The 18,668-nt window shown below is 38.8% G+C and overlaps 1 protein-coding gene across 9 annotated transcripts in view; it reads right to left on the bottom strand.

Annotated features, from left to right (window-relative positions):
• Window positions 1-2,004: 2,004 nt before the first annotated feature.
• Window positions 2,005-18,668, bottom strand: part of JAKMIP1 (janus kinase and microtubule interacting protein 1) — a 244,905-nt gene continuing 228,241 nt past the window's right edge. For 8 of the 9 annotated variants that reach the window (XM_050337657.1, XM_050337658.1, XM_050337660.1 and 5 more), the window contains one exon: window positions 2,005-6,322. The gene's annotated coding sequence lies outside the window, so the exon portion shown is untranslated. Of the gene's footprint in view, window positions 6,323-10,201; window positions 10,323-18,668 lie in introns of all 9 variants that reach the window. The other variant, XM_050337655.1, reaches the window with a different exon arrangement.

Raw genomic sequence — 18,668 nt, 5'->3', positions numbered from 1 at the left:
ATCAAAGGAAAACATCTTTCTTTTCTGCATTTGTTATAGTGCAAAGGTACATGCTGTCTTGAATGCCCTGTGCGTGCATTCAACACTGTCGAGTGTTGTTCACATGAGGGGAGTTAGGAAATCAGTAAAAATTTTATTTATTATTGGTTATTAACACACTGATTTTAATCATGGCTGACATTTCTGACCATATATTGCCCAAGATTCCACAGCTCACTTAATAAAACATACTTCCACATTAACACATTAATATCATATGGAAGTTTCACTGGTGTGTGAGAAAATAAGTATAGCTTGTAGGACATTGCAGTGTTACTTCCTTAAAATCTTCTCTTGTATGTGGACAAATATTGATTTTTTTTGTTCCTGATGGTAACGCTGAGATTTATTGATCATTCTGGAAAAAAAAGAAAGTCAATTTATTCCTCCACAGGACACCAAACCCTGACAGTTAGTGAAATATGCGGGTGGCACATGGAGTGTGATCTGCCTGTCTTCACAAATATTGGAAAAATTATTTATTTTATGAGTTATTTCTTTGCAATCAAGAGATTCCTTTGAACTTCCAGAATAAAAACTTCTCATGGTCCCATAGTAGGTCCTGTATGTTGCACATAGTACATGTGTCTACTAAATAAAGAGCATCTTATATTTAACATCCATAGAAGCTAAGAAAGATGGACTCTGTTTACACTTGGGATCTATTTAGATAACATTGTTCAGGTTTCTAAAACTGCTCAAGTTTTTCTGAATAAAAAAGAATAATGCTATTTTTGCAGTATTAAGTTAGGACATTCATCTTACTGCTGATACATAAGGAGACCATAAGACTCACAGAGCATGTCAAATCAATGCTTAAGAAAACAGCATTAAACTTTCTAGTTACAAGTAAGCATAAAATTGTACCAGAGTCTTTCTTTGCTTTTAAATGGTTGCTTATTTGGTTGGTTTGGGATATTTTTTAGTTTGTGGTTGTTGGTTGTTGGTTTTGGTGGGTTTTTTTTGTAGCCCTTAGTTGGTTAAAAACTAAGTATTCTAAGACACCAGATGCATACTGTCCTTAAGTTCAGTAAAATGCAGTTTTAGGTACTACGGAAGCAGACTCAGTTACATCCTGACACCCTGTGAGTTTGCCTTAAAAAAGTATGCAATTTCGGAGGAATACATTGCTTTGGTATATTCTCTTGCAGACAGTGCATCCCATCCTATCTTGACCTTGCTTGATGAAAAGAGGACTGAACTTGATTGAAAGTGCACCCTCTTCCTAAAGGACCTTTATTCCAAATAGCCTAGATGAGAGAGAGCAAAAAAACTAGAGACATGCTTGCTTCACACAACAAAAAATGTCACATACTGGCTTGGCTTTAGTTGTAACAACAGTGTGAATATCACGAGCTAGAACAGGACTTGCCTGATGCAGGGACTCAGGGAATATGCAATGTACATTTTGCACCTATTTTTGCTGTTCTGCATTTTGCAACAGAATCAACAGACAAAAAGCCGTGAACAGTTCAAAGAGAGTGAGTGTGATAGAGACCAAAGTTCTCGTTCTGCCAGAAGAGTGACTTGAGCCACCAAGTCACTGAGTCAGTCTCCCTCTCTCCTCTGTGTGACTCGTGTATCTCTGCCAGCTGTGTCGCCCTCCCCCACAAAACCCTGTCCCATGGATTGGTGATTAGGACTGTCTCTTGGCATATAGGAACTGTGGATACAAAACACTACAAGCCAGAGAAGGCTACAGTTACTGACTTTCTGAGCACTGGTCCAGTTCATACTTTTCTGCTAATTCATATTCATTCCATTAAATCAGCTGAAGTTGAATGGCAGCTCATCCACCAAGTGGAGCAAGATGCCAGGTGTTCCAGTTTTCTTACCCTGTTAGAAGACCAGCTGACCCCTTTCTCAAAACTGAGAATTCCTGGGTTGCTATCCATGGATACAGTTGTATTTACAGCTGTATCTCAGAAGCTCTTGTCACTATTTAAAAATAATAACAAAATAATGAAATTATGACGTTTTTAATTTAAAATATGCATACATTTATTATACAAAATTATACAAATTGTACATTTGACTAACATAGAAAAATACATCTTGTTAACAAGATAAAATGTCAACGTATCTTACATAATTTAAGTGAGAGTTACAAATCTGTGATAATCATCAAGTAGACTTTGTGACTTCATTACAATTCTGTGTTGTCCCTACTTACAATGAAAATTAATACATATGTACAGTTGATATTAATGACAAATGTCTTAGAGTGGAAAACTTTGCTGAAAAGTTACCCAGAAGGTTTTAATGGAACAGTTAAACTATGAGTGGCCTGTCTCATACTCTTGAAGCTTCTCACTTAGCTGAAATAATTTGACACCCAGTTACAGAGTCGTCATGGGTCAGAGTTTAAATTTTTTGCATTTATTTACAAACACCCCTCTCGCCCCAGTCTAGCTGGTATACCTGCTTAATAAGTATCACACCATAAACCTCAACCTTTTTATGCATTCTTTGGTACCTCTTTTTGGCCCTAAAATATGAAATTTTGGCCCTAAAAACTGATTTTCATGACTTCTGGTTACCACCCCTCTGCTGGCTTTGCAGAGTTAAATAGTTGTACAGCACTAGAGCTCGAAAGGCAAGAACTCCGTACATTATTCAACCCAGATTACTCCTTAATACCTCACGAGGTGGGGAAATATTTTTGTTTCAGTCAACAAATGTGTGCAGTAAGTCTTCACTTCTTATTTGATTTACACTGTTTCCTTTTCCAAGTTCCAAACAAAAGGCAGAAGTGTAATTTATAAATGAGCTATAAAAATCTGTTCCATGCTGGGCCTTGTCTTACATACTGCGAGCCATGTAATGATTTTCTTTAAACTATTTACATATTCTTTAAAACTTGTTTGTCATCCCAGGGAGCAAAACAGAAGACCACCACCAGTCTGATTTTCAGGCCTTCATTTTTTTTCATTCTGTTTTTTTTGTTGGTTTTTTTTTGGTTGTTTTTTTTTTTTTTTTTTTTAGCAAATTGCTCTTAATTCCTTGAAGATAAAAATTCACTCATGAGCTAAAAGCTTATTCAGTTTTTCCTAAGAGCTGCTTAGGACCATCAGTGAGTACATGAATTGCCTCATACAGGCTTTTTTGGCACAGGAGTGGTTTTCATCGGTTAGCTACATTTTCCCTCTTTTTCAAAAAGACCAGAGTTCAGAGAGTAGAGAAATGTAGTTGCTTGGCATCGGTTAGTGCACACTGCACAGTAACCTCTCGCACTGGAATTTACATTTGCATATTCATATTCCCATAGCAAGAGTCTATGTTACACAGAGAAACAACAGTGAACAGAGATTTATACCATAGATCCAAACAACTCCAAATCAAGGCAGATCTCCACAACTACTAATCTCTCTTTTCCTCCAATATGTGCATAAACTGTGTTAAAGAGAGCATGATGCCCATGTGTCTATCACATGTGAGAATTTCTTAAGCCAAGTAGAAGCAAGCATGAAATATTGGTTGGTCCCAGGGAAGCCAGTGGAAATTTGCCAGTCACTTTAGTAATACAAGTATTTAATCTAGTATATTTAAACTTTCTCCTTTTCTTTTTTTTTTTTTCTTTTTCCTGGCTTTAACTGCAACTTGCAACTTTCCTAGTATTCATGGATCTCAACAGTAGAATTTAAGTAAGCTGTATTTTTAATTCACATCCTATATAAGAAACAGTATGCTCTCTTTCCTAACATTTGTACAGGGGCAAGAAGTCCTGTCCATAATCCCATGTCTACTGATTTCTAATGCAAATATATTTGGAGCCAAAGGCACAATATATTTTAAAGGAATTCTGCTTAAGCAAGAAAGAGGTTTGAACAAGTTTCTGTAATCCTAAGGTCTGTTCCCCCTTTGCCTCCTTAAGGCACTAAAGGATTTCCAAAGGATTAGTGGCAAAACCCAGCATGCACATGTCCCTCCCTCCACCCCACAACAACAGTAAATTCAAATACTAAAACCCTTCATCTGCATGTGAGAAATACAGGCAGATTTATGAAACACAAATCAGACTTTCCACTATTCAAAAGGCCACAAGGACAAACATCAGCCATGCCTTAGCAGGAGGTTTATCCTAGAAACTCTGCCGTGTATATGAAATATATCCCAGCAACTGTATTATTCTGAATGTAACATGATTATCATGCTGGAGGCAATCATTTTACTTTCAGCATTTGCCATCTACAGAGGTGTGAAGAACAGAATTTGGGATTTAAAGGTTGCGTAAAGAGCAACCTGTAAGCTATATTTTCAATATCCTCCAGCGGTCTCTACAGTACAGTATACATAAGTGAACTGCCAAAGAAATCATATTTTCCATGTAACACTGCCTATTTTGTCTATTTAGGGTGACAGAAGAAGATCGTATTTACTTAGAAAGAACTTTGCAGCATCTTAATTTTGACTAAAGAATTTGGTCAAAGCAGTACTGTGCATATAAAGCAATCAGAGCAAAGTGCCCAATTTCGCATTCTGTGAAAGTTTAACACAAAATGACAATACATGTTATGCATCCTGGCACCTTTACCATAGACAGCACATTAAACAAGTTAACTTCTGCTTAGTGAAAGAAAGTTAGACTCTATAACAAATAGACAACACTTTTCACTGTAAGGCAACTAGAAAATAATAGCTAGGCTCTCCAGCAATCTCACATTGAAAGTTTACTGCTTTCTTGCAGTGATTTGAGGTAAAGTTGGGATTTTAATTCCCAACCCTCAGCCACATGAAATGCACCACTGGTCTACCAATTTAATTAATAAACAGACTTTTCCAATATCAGTGAGACATTTTTCGTATTAGGAGGTGGTAGAATTTCAAGGACATCAATGTGGTACCAACCATAAAGAATAAAGTGTGTTCTACATTACTTATGCTAATTTTTCTAAAATGAAACCAAAAGGCAGAAAGCCTAAGATGTTACAAAATGGACAGCTTCTTTATCAACATTTATAATTTATGGTAGGAGATTATGCATAAATACTAGGAAAGAGGCATGATATTTAAGTTCAACACTTAACTCAGAAGGAAAAAGTAGGGTTTAATTGCCTGAGTATTGTAGAAATTATTTTCAGGTGGATAGTATGCAAATGGATAGAAACCTACACATATGTCATTGCTTTATTTTAGGAACCTGTATTTAAGCTTCAAGTGTTACCATGACAACTTGTTATCTTGTTAGTAATCGTAATCTAGAAATGCACATTACATTAATCTGATTTGGGATTCCATGGTTTATTATTCTTCTGCTTCCTTTCAAAGGATATTTGTAATTGATGGGCAACTAAGCATTGTGAAGACAGCCCATCCTAGCAGTTAGCTCAACATTAAAAAAAATAAAAATGGAAATACAAGTTGTAAAACAGTTGAAAGTGCATCACAACGTAAGAGGCAGTTTGAGAGCAGTATCCATGGCTGCTGCTGCTCAGGTCAGCATGAGCATTGCCACTGACTTAGAAATGTGTGCCTTTAGTTACAGAATTAATAGATGTACACATACAACCTCTTATCCACAAGTCTTGTGCCTGCATCCACATCTCCCTGCCATCCCAAATGGTACTCAGAGGTGAACAGTAGGGGTTATGGGTGTGTAATCTGTAGTGTGCATTTCGATTGCAAAATGTGTTTGCACCATGTGTCCTATTACCAGCCAGTGTGCACAAACCAAACCCACCTATTTCAGGAAAAGCATGTATGCCTGCAAATGCCTCTTCTGAAAGTTGAATTCAGTGTGGCCTATTCATGCAGTTGAAATACTCAGAGTATTAGAACACAGCACTTTGATGTTCCAAGTGCTTCTCAGTGCATGTGAAGTACATTCCCAATTCCTACTTACCCTTGTAAAAATGCCATTCTGTCTCATTTGCTAAACAGTTTGTACCCTCAAGTACTGCGTCCTCAGAAATACTAAACATCCCAACTCAGATCAAAGGCTCTTTCAGGAATGCTTAAAGCCATACCAGGCTGAAGATATTACATGCCCATGCAGGCAGACCCATGAGCACAGAGATTGTGCTTAACTTGGTAATTGCTTTAAAATGCAAATGCTGAGATCCCAAGAAAACAAAATGACACTCAGTCTCAAACCATGCATTGGGTTGGCCCACATGGCCAGCTTCCACTACAGGAGCTGGCTAAAACATCGCAGATGGTAAATTCAGGGCAACTTCTCATTTTTTCATATAACGAAGCATCTGCAGGCACCACCAGGGCAAAGCACATTTCATCAGTCCTTCAGAGCTCTACTGCTTCTTCTGTGTGACTGATACATTCTTTCCTGGACAAGAGGAAGGAGGGGAAAGAAAAAAAAAGGAAGGAAAAAAAAAACAAAAGCATAAGATAAGTATCTGGATTTTCACAATTTAAGGATTTGCTCGTTATTCATTCAAGGTCAAAATGAAGCATTTGGGAAGCACTGTGCCTAGGTGCTTCCACACAAACAGTATATTGGCATCACATTGTAGAAACTGAACTGTCCAAAACATATTGAGACATTCTCCCATGATTTACTAATTTAAGATGAAAAGTAAAGTACATTCCCTACTTTTCCCTTTTGCTACTCCTTCTTGTACACAAGACAAACATCCATTTGTCAATATGGAAATAAACACTCTCTGCCATTTTCCTAACACTATTCCATAACCCCCTTGGCAGGGATTTACAGAAGTAGTCTCTTGGATAAAGATCAATCCAGGAATGAAAGCCATCATAAATCCAACTTTCCAAGTCCTATTTCTATAAGTTTTCTCAGACAAATATACATAATTTGAATCCTTCCTCAGATATTAGGTTTCAAAGCCTGCAAAATATTATATTAGGCTGTCACTATTACTGTTAAATATCACCAGTGATGCACTGTGTGCATATGCAACTCTGGCTGAAACTTGATATCTACTGGAGGAACATACATCTTAGTATATCAGGAATATGAGAAATGATAATAACATACAGAATTAAAAAAAATATATTGTAATTATTATTATAATAACTGACTGGTGATAGTAACTAAATGTCATTACTAAAACATGTCCCATTCACCATGCCCCTCAAAACAGAAAAATTAAAAACTGCAAAAGAAGAGAGCTTTTATATGGCTTGTACTTCAGGATGGAAAGGTTTTTCCAGGCATAATTAACAGAAATTAAAAAAGCCCTGCAGAGTGGGGCAAAGTAATAAATGGGAGGTCATTGTTTTTGGAGAAGCAGCTAGAAGAGGTTATTGTAGGACACAAAACCAGTGAGATATGCAAAAGTCAGTCACTGAGCAAGGAGAATGCCAGCTGGGCAGGAGAACATCAAGGAGTCCTACTGATGAGAGGCATTTAGAGCCGTTACAGATCTTCTAGTTCAAATTTCTGTCTTGGATCAGAAGGTGGTAATGTTCAGACTTGCTTCTGATTCAAAACAACACCAGAAGCTTTCTGCAACCTTCGTAATGCACTATATATTTTTTCTGCCTCTGCTGTAGATGGATCCAAACAGATGGATAATGTAGATGGGTCTAATAAAACTCCAGACTGTACTGCAAACAAAGAAAGAAAGTCCATGGCAGTTCACTCTTATCTCCAGGCAGAGAAAGGGAACACTACTAGAGCCTCATCTTCTTTTTAATTAATGTCTTTGTAGTCCAAGTGCAATCAAAACAACATCCAACAGAACACACTTTCAGCCTTTGCTATTCACGTCTTCCAAGGATTTTTCAGGACATCAGGTACTTCTCCATGCATAATTAATATTACAGAGAGAAATACAACTTAGTAACAGCAAGAGCTGGTTTTGTATTTGGGATGGTCTGAAATACATTCCTGTCTCTCCTTCTAGTCATAGTCTCTTGTCTGTGATCCCATCACTGTACCTAGGCACTGGAGAAGATCAGAAGGGTGAGTCTCTAGGTCCTCCTAAAATGTAGCCTTATTTTGGAAGATAGAGGCTGCAATTTTAGTTCTTCAGTTGCTTGCGCAGGAGATACCCATTGTTGCCAGTTGTCAGTTTACTGACTTGTTCAAAGGCCAGAATGTCCCTAAAGTATCAGGTGCAAAAACTGGTGTGGCCAGAATAATGGAAATCTGATTCAAATTGCATTCATTTAATGATCTTATGGGGTTTTTGCACTTTAGTGATCACATCTTTTATTAACCACCAATTTGAATTTAAAGTAAGTTCTCCAATTTTCCAAAATTTAGGATAAAGAATATTTACCAAACATGCACTGCTAGACTATGAAACATTTACAAATTTAAAAGTCAATATTTGCATAATATTTCCTTCACTTTTTATTATTATTTTTTCTTGAAATGTTAGCTGCCAATTCTATTTCCTTTCTTGTTTTGTCAGACTCTTCACTTTCACATTCTTTTCATCCTCTTTGTCTGACCTTGCTCCTTCCTGCATGATATTATTCATCCCTCCTTTTATTCTCCACCTGAAGCCTTTATGAAACCTTGTGCTCCTTGCAGTCTTATTTCCCTGACATATTTATCCTCCACCCTTGTCTTACTCTTTTTCTTCATAACACATATCTATCTAAGCAGTATGGTACCATAAACATAAACCACTAATGAATTGCTTTGTAATTACTCTGGTCAGAGAGGAAGACTGTGTTGTAACATGCTTGAGAAAAAAAAGAAAGGTCTTCATGATGTCACTTTACAAAAGAAAAATATCGAACAAGCATTTCCAGAGCTTAAACACAAAGCTTCAGTTTCCAACCATGCATCTCAGTAATTAAAAACCAGCTGAGTCTTTATCAATAATGGACCTAAAAGTTTCAACAGGGGTATTTCTGATGCTCAGAAATTTGTTGTCCTCCTATTCTTTGGTAGGGCTAAAGCACATGGTTGAGCAATGATGCAGGGGCTGGGCTTGAGCTCCTTTACATCACAAGAAAAATTAATTTCAGTCACCAATACAAAGAACTGCTAATGTAGAAGGTCATTAAATAAAACTGACTTGTCTGTGACATTGGAACCTTAAAGGAAACCTTGCAACATAAAAGTGATGACTATGCACTGCTCTCTAAGCCAGAACCGAATCATTTCCAGCATAACAAAGATCAGTGATCCATATTCATGCACTCACTTGATGTTCTCCAATTTTTACCACCCCTCTGAGCCACCAGCATTTTTTTTCTAGCTGTTCCCAGTCCTTCACCTCTGTACTTGTTCACCCTGTGCTAAGTATCAGGAAACTGTAAGATCAGAGAAAAGAACCTCAGATCAACCTACTCACAGCACAGTCAGTGCCAGTGTTGGACCTGTTTGCTCAGAATTTACTTAGTCAAATCTTGAAAACCTTCTGGGAGAATGCACAGCCTCCCTGGTCAGCCTGTCCCACTGCTGTACTGTTCTCATGAGGTAAATACTTTTCCTATATCCACTCTGAACTTCCCTTTTTTATCTTATGCCCACTGTGTCTCACCTCTCACCATGCCCCACTGTGAGGAGCCTGGCTCCATCTGCTGTATGATTCTGTGATTCTCAGTTGCTTTCTCACAGATTCAGGAAGGCTGAACCCACATAGGTGCCTTGGCCTCTCCTCACAGGGCAAGTGCTCTACTCCCTCAGGTATCTAAACTACCACTTTTAACGAAGCTCAGCTAGTTCAGAGACAGATGATACAAAGAATACAAAGTTAAAAATACTACTGACTGCTCTGCATAAGCTCATCCCCCTCAGCTCATCCTGGTGGAACAGAACTAGTGCTGACCATGCACCTCCTCCTAAAGACAACTGTCCTGTTTGACTCCTCAGCTCCAGTTAATTCCCTGGAGAGCAGAAGTCTGTGCCTACTGCTAGCATCTGTGGTCTTCATCCCTTGGAAAGCATAGGGTAGATGGAAGCCATCTTCCTCCCCTTCAGAACAGCAGTAAAAGCTTTGCAAAAACTTTCAAAGTGCACACTAAAGTTGGAAAGGAATGAGCCAATATAGAGACTTCTAAGACAAACAACATTGGGGCTGGAATGACAAAAACTAAGAGTTGCAGGATGGTACATACATTCCCAGAATTTTTATGCATTCTTTGGTACCTCTTTTTGGCCCTAAAATATGAATTTGTGGCCCTGAAAACTGATCTTCATGACTTCTGGTTACCACCCCTCTGCTGGCTTTGCAGAGTTAAATAGTTGTACAGCACTAGAGCTCAAAAGGATAGTACATACATTCCCAGAATTTCTATGGCATCTTCAGAGAGTGCCTGTGCTCATTTTTAGAATCATTTAGATTGGAAAAGACTTTTCAAGTCACTGAGTCCAATTGGAATGAACGCACGCAGAGGATCATCTGAAAGAAGACATGAAATATGGTGATATCACTGTAAAACCATATTTAAATAATGTCTGATATCTGGGGTGAGTTTAGGTGGTGGGCCATCATGCACTTCCAACTGCTCCAGTCTGACATGAGAATAATATCAGTTGATGCCTACTGGAAACACTGCCTCAGTATGTAACACAGCATCAAAGATCTGAAGTCACCAGTACACAGCAGCTGCTCAGTGCCTCAGCTCTAATGTGCAGGGCTAGAAACACTATTTCCATTGGTTTGTATCACTAGAGGTATTTAAAATAAAGAAATTGCAAAATTTCAGGGATGAATAAAATTTCTTTATATTCAGCAAAGGAATTAATATTTTTGCTATTGTGAACAAATATTTGAAGAAGATACTATGCAACATGAGTTTTTATCATTTCTATTAATTACAAAAAAATCAATGTATCTGTGGCACACACATACTTTAATAGAAAATTATCTACCATAAATTGTTTAATGTGTGTTTTTTGTGCCTTATTTTAAAATATAAACATCTCCATTTAGAAAACTTTTTATTACCTGGGAATAGAAAAACTGGCAAAAAAGCAACTGATTACAAGTAAGGCAATGTTGCAAACCTGAATTGTACCATAATACACATGATATCCCTTTGCTGCTTGGTAAAGAAATGCTGTATAATCGATCTTTGCAAAAACATTTGATTTCTGTGTTTAGGAGAAAAAAAGAAAATCAAATAGTATTCAATGTAGTCTTCTCATTCACAAATTGCTGCTTCTAAAATTCATTTTTATTTGATGGATTCACATTAGAACTCAAGAGTTGTGAATCTCATTAAACTCTGAATAAAGACATATTGATCCCAATTATAACCAAAGGCCAACAGAGCTTGCCTATAACTCAGAGGAAAAGAATTGCATCCAAGGAAAGAAAAACCAACAACCAGCTAACCAACCACGAACGTTGAAAGCCACAAATAAATTATATTCTCTTAGAATGTTAGAAAATGAAATAATGTATTTCTGCATTTTTGTGCTTCATAACGGTATTGAATACTAAACAGTGTTACATTTATAGATCTGATTCAACATCACTGCTCTGGCTTTATGCCAGTTTCTTTCTTATGAAACTAATGGTGTAAGTAATGGTGTAAATCTGGAAAAATGAATTAATGAATGATAAATGAGGTTTGTCTTACTCAAACTCTATACAAAATAAATTATTTTCAGTAACAGTAGAATATGGTCAATATACAACATACAAGCAGTGCTGCTATTTAATGTTACAAAGCTCTTCAGAAAAATGGCAGACACACACAGAGACACTCATTTTCACACTGCTTAGAGAAGAACAGCTTAGGAGTCTTAATTAGGGTTGGTAACCACAGCGAAGAGGAGTTGAAATGTGAATCTTATAAATGTGCATGGACAGTTGAACTCACTGCCATGCTGAATATCATTCTGGAAGTTAATTTCTTCTGTTAATGGCCTATCAATGTATATATAATATATTTGCTTTCAAAAGTGTCTTCTAGAACAATATCCTTGCAATCCTTTGCAGCTCTGAGATGCAAATGCTTGCAGAAGAATCCCGATGTCTAACCTCCTGCTCATCAAATATCCCACAACTTTGCAGACAGGCAGCAGTAACTTACACACTTAGGAGATCAATTGCTAACCCAAAATCTTGAACATGCAGCCAAAGCTAGCCAGCTTGCCAAGAGGCTTAGATGCTAATATGAGGCAGTTCAAGAATTTAAAATGAAAAACTATGAAACCTTGAAGACTGATCACAGATTGTTGGAACACACACACACAAAAAGGAAAAACCAGCTGGATTTTTTTTTTTCTTTTTAACGATGGAGTTCACCCAGTGCTAATCCTAATTAAAGAGTGGACCTAGTCCAATTTAAAATAAGAAACAATTAAAACACCCTTGTATTCAAAGGATATTCCACGACTCCATTTACTTTGTCGATTCGATTTTCATGTAATGGCGCTGCCTCTTTTATACACCCCAGAGCTTTTATTAGCCTTGAAAATCTAACAGCACTTATTAAATACAGGCGCTTTTTTTGTAGTAAATTATGCACATGAACTTAGTGTTATTTACATTTTTCCCATTAAGACAATCATAATGGATTTAAAGGCTAATGCAAATGAGTTAACGTCATACTGTAGAGACAGTAACAGCATGACACGTCCAAATATGATGGTAGAGTGATACCTTCTATATAGCAGGCACACTGATTTCGAGAAACATCTCAAAACAATAATGCAATGCAGGACAACGAAAAAGCAAATTCTAGAAGGATTATCTGGTCAAGTCAAAAATGGAGACAATCCTCATCATGTGCATGTTTTGCTGACGTGAGTTAAAGAAATGAGCATTATCCAAAAATTACCAACAGTAAGAGATGGTAACAACAACTCACAACAAATACTTCACATCTAATGTCATTCACTTAGTGCTTTAGCACCATAGTGAATCCAGTTACAACTGGGATATACAGTGTTTCTTCTGGTGCTGAATATCCAACAGACAGGTTGAATCCCAAGAGTCCCACAGCTCCCCTCCCTCCACAAAAAAAAAACCCCAAGCAATAGAAGCACATTCAACTTGATTATTTCCAAGTCCTTTCCCTTGTAGTTTCTCAGAAAGGCACCCTTAACATAGAAATCTTCATGACTAGATTCTGCTGGTACTGTGTAATGTCATTCTCGCAGAGTAGTTGTAGAACACCACTGGAACAGATACATTTGCAATTGGTAACAGCCACGAATCTTGTAAAAACGTGCTTCATGTCAAGGTGGTAAGCACAACCATGAAAATCCAAAAGACCTGCTGGGATTGAAGAGCCCAACTTGTGAGCAGGACAAAACAAGCCCTTGGAAGTAGAGGCTGTTTGAGCCCTTCAGTCTCTGGAGCATGCTGTCTCCTTACTAGGTGGCCTTCCCAGGCAGTCCTATTCACATTTGCATGGATAACAGCTGCCCAGAAGACTGAGGGTTGTACTCATCTAAGGCACAGCAACCTTGGGGCCAGACAGGCTTTGTCCTGTGAACAGCAGTGATGCCTGCAAATGAAGACCTGCCCACTGTCCTTCAGGGATTTTAATGATCTGAAAAGCATTACAAATGTCCTACAGAAAACCATTCATTTAAATTATTTGACTGAGGGAGAGTCACAGGCAGGTTTTTTTTTTTAAAGTCAAGGTCCTTAAGGATGGCTCACTCAATATGAGACAAAATTTTATGACTCACAGGAGACTGGAAAAATCAGCAGCAACGCTGCATATTTAGAGTTTAATGTTTAGTCATCAAAGACACTTCCAGAGTTATTGCCTCCTCCTTAGACACATTTTTTTTTAATTGCTACAACAGACCTGCGTCATTAACAAAGAAAAATCTTCCCCTAAAATGCACAGTCATACAAGTAACTGATCAGAAGGTTTGCCTTGCTGTTGTCAGCCTAAGAAAAATGAGTAAGTGAATTCACATTTCAGCAAAGCATTTTCTATCCCACTACCTCTCCAACCATGCAGTAAAAAATGATGCATGCACATCCAGTGCAGATACAGCAGCATCTGACAAAGAGGATTTCTAGATGCTCTGCACCCCATAGCAAAAGCTTAGGAAGACAGGAGCACACAAATATTTGAGCATTTCTGTTTTGCTTTGTTTTCCTTGCCTGACCTTTACAAAGTTCTGTTAAATACCAGAATAAGTGCCAGAGTAGGTCAGGTTTTATATTTTTTAAAGTAGTAATTAAAGTGGTATCTTTACAAGTCTATAAGCAAATCATGGGCTTTCTGTTCCCAGATCAACCCACTGCAGATTTGTGTATCAGCCTGCACAGCCCTGTCTGCAGAGACAGAGGATGGACAGCTGTGGTCAAAGGAGCATCAGGGTGATGGTACCTTTGAACACCCCATGGCAGAGCCAGGCAGTCAGCTTGTCACCTATAAAGCATCCAGACCAACAGTGAATCTTGCCCAGCCACAGTAATCTAAAACCTGCAGAGTTTTATAACTGCAACACATTGTTACTGCAACATATTTTAATGAACCACCAACAGTCAAAACCTAAATGGTTTCATCACAAATCAAACTACTTGAAAATTATTTAATAAGAGAAAAAAATTGCTATTCCCACTGACATTTACAGAGGCAAAGTAAGTTTCCCTGCTCCAGCTTTACCCCTGTGTTGGAGAATTCAGCATACAGCATATGACCTACATAGCAGGAAGTCAAACTTTGTTATAATCCTGTCCCCCTGAGCACTGAAAATTTGGAAATCAGACAAGATGAACGCAGTGGCCCAGATTCTGTCTGTCATTTGGGCAGTTTTGCATTGCATCATTAGTCCCAGTTCACCCTGCAGGGGCCACAGTCATGACAGTGAGCCGCAAGGCCTGTTGTATTATCATCCTCCAACTCTATGGATAGGCAAAGAGAGAGGATGTTCACCTTCTAGGGACCTGCAGCTGCTAAAACGTCACTCTGTAGCTGCAGGTGGTAAGTACAAATTACAGCAACCTTTAAGTTGCTATAACTTACATTAGCAATTGAATTTAAGTACATGCTTGAGACACGTGTGCCCAGACAATTCTCCTGTCCACACTAATATCTGGCCTAATATCTGTTCTCAGATGCAGACCTCAGGGTCAATCATAAAGCAAGCATGGGAAAAAGCACAGGCAACCCACATGTATTTCATCTACTTTTCCAGTATTATCATATTAGCCACTATGTCAGTAAAGAGTTGTCCTGGAATAACCATGTCCTCCAATACCTTTAGGACAACTGGGGTTTGTAGGCCATCTGACTACAGGCAAACTAGTGCTGTGTGAAGAGCTGCAGGTGACCCACATCCCAACTACAAAGATACTGGGATGGTGTAAATATTTCTGTGTCCTCTCTTCTGCATCACTGAGCTTTGCACCCATGATATCTAAAGCAAATTGATGCAGGACTTCCAGGATCAGGTGCTGACATGTTACAGTTTCTCTGTGGGGTTACTGAAAGTGGGCAGAAACATTTTTATTGGCACATTTGACTTTGATGACACTGCAGGAATCACGCCTGATTTCCTGCCAGGTCCTCTTCCCTGTTCGTCAACTGTACTCCTGACAGGCTGACAGAGAGTGGGAGTTAAAAAGAAGTTACTGCTCCAGGATTGTCTCAGAGATTGCAGAGCTCCTAAGCTGTTGGCTTCTCTACAGATCTCATTAGGCAGGATGCCAAGAAACTCGGAGCAGAGTATCCCTGCTCATAAACTCCAAGGCTGCCAACTCTCTGTTAGCCCACCAGGCAGAAAGAAAAGAAGCAAGAGTCTGGAAGCTCTGGAAATGTGCAACTCCTTGGCATACTAGGCAGTCAGAGGATCCTGACAGGATTCCTCAAGCTGGGAACCCCAGAGCTTCTGATATCTCTAGTTCTAGATGTCATTAACTTCTGACTAGATAATAATTAGATAAGATTAAAAAAGGCCCCTTCCAACTGAAAATATTCTATTTTATTCATTGTCCTTTCAAATCAGAATAACATCAAGTTAAACAAACCTATCAAAATCCTCTGCAAATTGGTATGATCTTTTCTCACGTTGCATGACTTGAATAATGGGCTGTTATGGCTGGTGTACAACACAGCTTGTGGTCCCATTCCCTAAATATACAGATTGTACCATTAGTCAGCAGACTGAGCTTGCATCACATTAATTGCCTTTTTACCTATCCTCTTTTTTCCCAGGTATTCATGCTCTCCCAGTTTAAATTTCAAAACCAAGTCCTTTAAGAAAGAATGTGTTTTGTGGGATTTTGTATCTTCATGTAAGCTAAATTGAACAGGGTTTATTTTTCTGAAACTGCTGTTACCACAAAGCTCTATATGCAGGTCAGCAGGCTTATGTAACAGGGATGCATCTGGCTTTCTGTCCCAAATAAGACAGAATATGCTGTGACTCCTACATAACCTTGTGCGCTGCTCGTCAGAGGCTCATATCCATCTTTTTTTTCCTATTAAAGGAGACCCACTGAAATCTCAATCTTCACTTTTCCAAAGACCTGTAACTGTTCTCCACCTGGTCCTTACAGTCAGACACAACGGATCATTTTCATTAAGCTTTTTTTTAATTCACTAGTGCCCATTCATTCAAGTTAGGAGGTTTTTTCTTTCTTTTTTTTTGGAAAGAAAATATTTTGAGTTAATTCATGTCAGTTGTATTTTAATAAAACGTTTTAAGCTCAGATGTTAACTTGTGAGTTCCCTCCAGCACATTTTCCTGCAGCTGCTTCTTGCTCTGCCTTTTCCTTTGACCTTGTCCATTTTGTCACACATCCACCAGTCACCACAGTGAAATGCTCATGGCCATAGGCAGGGATCATATGTGTCCACAGGGCACAGCATGGAAGAGACTATCCAGTCTCGGATGTTGTAAAAATCTTTTCTCCTTTAAAACTAGGTCAAGGTATCTTGAAGGGAATGGAACACAAATCAGCAGCAGGTGCCCAGCTCTCACGCTGAAGTATGCCTAGGTCCATGGCATGCACTCATACATACTTAAGAACAGCAGATTTGACCTACTACAGCAGGCACAATGATGTGTTTTATTGAGGTGTCAAATACATGCAGACATCTATGCAAATCCCAGTTCTAGATCAAGCACGTAGCTCTAACTTGTAACTCCAGCCCCCAGTTAGTGTGGAAATGAAATCACTGACTTTCTATAACTATGCAAATATGGTTAAATGCAAGGTGATGTACCAGGAACAAGGTGTGCAGCCCACACCTGCAGAATGGTAGACCAGTCTAGAACAGCAGCAAAAATCAGAGGCTTTTCTAGCAGACAAGTCAGCATGTCCAACAAGCACAAACCATAAAGACCAAACAGGATTTGGCAGGTAAAGTAGCAGCCTGATTGGCAGACAAGCCTTTGACACCTCTCAGGGGTACTGATGCTGAGTAGCATATGTGAAGCAGGATTTCCCTAGCATTACTCCCAAGTCTGAGACTTTTCAGAGGAAATGGTCCATTCTGTAGGTACGGTTTTATATATATATATTTTTTTTTCATTTTTATGACAAATAAAATATTGAAACTAGTCCAGGACAATAATTCAATGCCAAGTTCACAAAAACCAGTAGTTTTATCTGCAGAAGGGTAACTCCAAAACTTCCTAAATTCACATCTGTAATAACATTCAGAGAATGGCCTGTAAAGTTCATGCACAGAGCAGGCTCATCCCCTGAGCAATTTGATGCTCAGTTAATATATGCAGTGCTATACTAAGCCCAGTTAATCAACACTATCTATTCTGAAAGCAGGAAAAAAACTCTTTGTATGTCTATCACACTCCATCAGCTTTCCCCACTCACTTTAAGCAATTAGTTTCAAAGACTTCTTGACTAAATTTACATAAAATCCATCCTTCCCTCATACACTTTGCTAAAGCATTAGACAATAATTTTGTAAGGATTTCTTGGAGATTAACAGTGATAGAGAGGTATCAGAGATTACCCTATGCCTCCAGCACAGTCCCAGGAATTTCTGAGGGCAGCAATTTCCTGGATCACCTCATCACCTTCAATCAACTTACATGCATATGGAGCAAGGATGTTATTTACTGTCAGAGATCTTCTGTGTCTGTCTGCAGAGAGACGGCTATGGATACAGATAGAACAAGGGGACAAGAAGAGAAGAGCTATCAATGGGCATATGATCTGCACTGGTGTGACCTCACATTGCATATTGAGTGCAGTTTTGGGCACCAAAATATAAGAAAGATATTAAGCTGTTAGAGAGTGTCCAAAGGAGGCAATGAAGATGGTGAGGAGCCTTGAGGGAAAGCCATGTGAGGAGCGGCTGAGGTCACTTGGTGTGTTCAGCCTGGAGAAGAGGAGATGGAGGGGAGACCTCATTGCAGTTACAACTTCCTTGTGAGGGGAAGAAGAGGGGCAGACACTGATCTTTTCTTTCAGGTGACCAGTGACAGGACACAAGGGAATGGCCTGAAGTTGTGTCAGGGGAGGTTTAGGTTGGATATTAGAAAGAGGTTCTTCAGCCAGAGGGTGGTTGGGTACGGGAACAGGCTCCTCAGGGAAGTGGTCACAGCACCAAGCCTGACAGAGTTCAAGAAACATTTGGATGATACTCTTGGGCACATGGTGTGACTCTTGGGGATTGTCCTGTGCAGGGCCAGGAGTTGGACTCAACGATCCTTGTGGGTATCAAGGAGTCAGCATATTCTGTGATTCTGTGACAAAAATCTGCAGTTGAAAGATCAGTAAGACTCATCGGAAAACCTCTGGAAGAAGGAACTTCAATCTTTTGCAAGGGGAGAAGCAGGTGGAATGATCTGT

The sequence above is a fragment of the Myiozetetes cayanensis genome, unplaced genomic scaffold, assembly GCF_022539395.1.
Source record: "Myiozetetes cayanensis isolate MyiCay16 unplaced genomic scaffold, myiCay2020 scf7, whole genome shotgun sequence".
NCBI classification, from domain to species: domain Eukaryota; kingdom Metazoa; phylum Chordata; class Aves; order Passeriformes; family Tyrannidae; genus Myiozetetes; species Myiozetetes cayanensis.
The sequence above is the reverse complement of the archived record's forward strand: the minus strand, read 5'-3'. Positions and strand labels throughout refer to the sequence as shown.